The sequence below is a fragment of the Sorex fumeus genome, unplaced genomic scaffold (assembly GCF_029834395.1).
Source record: "Sorex fumeus unplaced genomic scaffold, SorFum_2.1 ptg000006l, whole genome shotgun sequence".
Lineage (NCBI taxonomy): Eukaryota > Metazoa > Chordata > Mammalia > Eulipotyphla > Soricidae > Sorex > Sorex fumeus.
The window spans coordinates 37,186,544-37,189,277 of NW_026606063.1; the positions used below are offsets into that span (position 1 = coordinate 37,186,544).

At 47.5% G+C, this 2,734-nt stretch overlaps 1 non-coding gene across 1 annotated transcript; it reads right to left on the reverse strand.

Moving 5' to 3' along the window:
• Nucleotides 1–1,765: 1,765 nt before the first annotated feature.
• LOC130038291 (small nucleolar RNA SNORA70) lies at nucleotides 1,766–1,896 on the reverse strand. The gene has a single exon (XR_008794656.1). It is a non-coding gene; the product is annotated as a small nucleolar RNA SNORA70 (small nucleolar RNA).
• Nucleotides 1,897–2,734: the final 838 nt, after the last annotated feature.

Below are 2,734 nucleotides of genomic sequence, written 5' to 3' on the forward strand. Positions count from 1 at the left end.
GCTTAGGGGTAAGTACACGGACAGTTTGATGCCAGCTGAAAACTAGAAATATCACCTGTAGTATTCATTTGGGGAAGATTTCCCCAGCAGAGCCCAGGGGCCTGGGGGAGATCTGGGTTCTGCCTGGTGGTGCTTGGGAACCTCGAGTGCTGGGGATTAGACTTGGGCCCCACATGCCACACTTGCAAGGCTTGTGCTCCACCTCTTTGAGTCTCTCCCTGGTCCACCTGTAGTGTTCTGAAGATGAGGTTGTCCAATGTTACACAAATATTTAAAATGAGTCTCAATTTCCAATTATTACCATAAATGCAGGTTCTATCTTTCCAACATCTGGTTTGAGGATTATTTATAAAATTTTAGTTGAAGAATGAATTTATTAGCAGAATAAGAATTAATTGTTGAGCAATCCAATCATCTTTAACAAGTCAAATGAAGAAATGTCCCAGGATGGGAGATGCGTAATGAGAGTAGACTCTAGACCGAACATGATTGCCACTCAGTGTCTCTTTTGCAAACCACAGCACTCAAAAGGAGAGAGAGAACAAAAGGGAATTCCCTGTCACAGAGGCAGGGTGGGGTAGGGAGGATGGAGTGGTGTGGTGGGGTGGTGGGAGGACTACTGGAATCATTGGTGGTGGAGAATGGGCACTGGTGGAGGGATGGGTATTCGGTCATTCTATAACTGAAACCCAAGCACAAAAATTTGTAAGTCTACAACTGTACCTCATGGTATTTCACTAATAAAAATAAATAAATAAATAAAGAAATGTCAAAAAGGGACTGGGGAGATAACTCAGAAGTCAGAGGCACAAGCTTTGTATGATCCCTGGCACCACAAGGTTCTCTGGGTGGGATTCAAAGTTGAACTCCGGATGGCCCCTAGCACCTCTAGGCCTGAGAAGTAGCACACTGCAAGTCCCGTAGCATGAAACCTGAGCTGGTTGACTGGATCTCACTGGGAGTGGCTCTGGGGTCCTCTGAGCAGTGCTTGGGAAACTGCATTGTCCCAAAGGAAAGAAGCTGCAAAAAACCAAAATAGGAAGAAGACACCCAGGCGCTTAAAAAAAAAAACAAAAAACAACATTCAAATACATTTTTCACTGTCTTAAAAATACTTGACTTCAATAACACCTTCTGGTGAGAATCAAGTCTGGCAACAAAGGCAGACTCCGGAAGAGGTTTCTGAGCCCTTATTTTGGAAAACGAGTTTGTGTGGAACCGAAGGATGAATAATACCTGGGAAGTTCCCTTCCTTCAGGTCTCATGAAACAAGGTCAGCTGCCTTCCCCCATGCTTTTTGTTATGACTTTTTCTATCCCGTAACACAAACTTTGTGGGTGGGAGGGGAATAAGTGGGAAGCCAGACTTATTGAGGAGCAGGTGGGCAGGAACTCAGGGAGTGTGGAGGCTGTCAGGAGTGTGTAACTGCTGTTTGTCCAGTGATGCATAATTGAGGATGTATTTGACACCACAGCAAGTGGCACTAGGCACTTTTTAACCACTGAGTCTTCAAACTCCTCCCCATTAACCATGGCAAAGCCTCACTTCTTGGAGATGTGGATCTTCTGCGACCAACTTGAACTTGGCCTGGCACTGAGTCTCAGTCACATTCCTTGCTATACAGTTACAGTTTGATGCTGAGGGTCATGATAACTTGCTCAGTGTGTGACCACTGTGCCCTGAGGCTTTCCAGAGGCACATCCATACCTGTTTGGAGTCCAAGATTGGGGACAGCGTGAGGGCAGATGTGAATGTCCACCCAAAGGATTGTCTCCAGGGCCCTTTAGGTCTACTTATACAAACCACAGGCTATGGACAGTATCAAGCAGCCACTCTCTCAGCCTCTGCACATGGCCCCATGGGGAGAAAGAGCACAGTAAACTTACTTTGCTGAAGATACCACAGATTATTGCTTGTTTGGGGGGCCACACCTGGCTATGCCCAGAACTTACTCCTGGCTTTATGCTCAGGGATCACTCCTGGTGGTACTGGGGGGACCATATGCAATGCTGGAGTTTGAACTGGGGCCCCCGTGTAAAGCAAACTCTAACTACCTGTGCTATCTCTCCAGACCTACCACAGATATTTAATTAAAGAAAAAAATCCTGGGCTGGAGAGATAGCACAGGGGTCTAAGGTGCTTGCCTTGATGGAGGCTGACAGAAATTGATCCCCAGCACTACATATGGTCCCCTGAGCCCAGTTAGGAGTGAGCCCTGAGTGCAGAGCCAGGAGTAAACCCTGAGCACATCTGGGTGTGGCCCCAAGCTCTCCACCACTACCACCAAATTTCCCAGTCCCAGTCCTATTGCTGTTTTGTGATTATTAGGGATCACGTGTTTGCTAGGAGTTACACACGCAGTGTGGTGCCCACACTCTAGTGTTCTCCTGGGCTTATGCACTTTTTACCTGATGATGCTCTCAGAGTTTACGCCTGGCTTTATACTCAGGGATCATTCCTGGTGGTGCTCGGGGGACCATTTGTGGTACTGGGAATCAAACCTGGGTTGACCTTGAGCCAGGCAATCACCTTACCCACTGCAATATCTCTCTGGCCCCAAGAACTTGAAGACTCTTATTGGGGTACACACACACCTGCTGAGATTCTGCTACTCTTAGCTGTGGTGCTCGCATGTATTCTGGTTGGAGTACTCCCTAGGGGTTGCTGTGGTGCTCCTGTGTGTATTCACTGGGGTGCACTCCTGGCTGTGGTGCTCCCACACACTTCAGTTGCT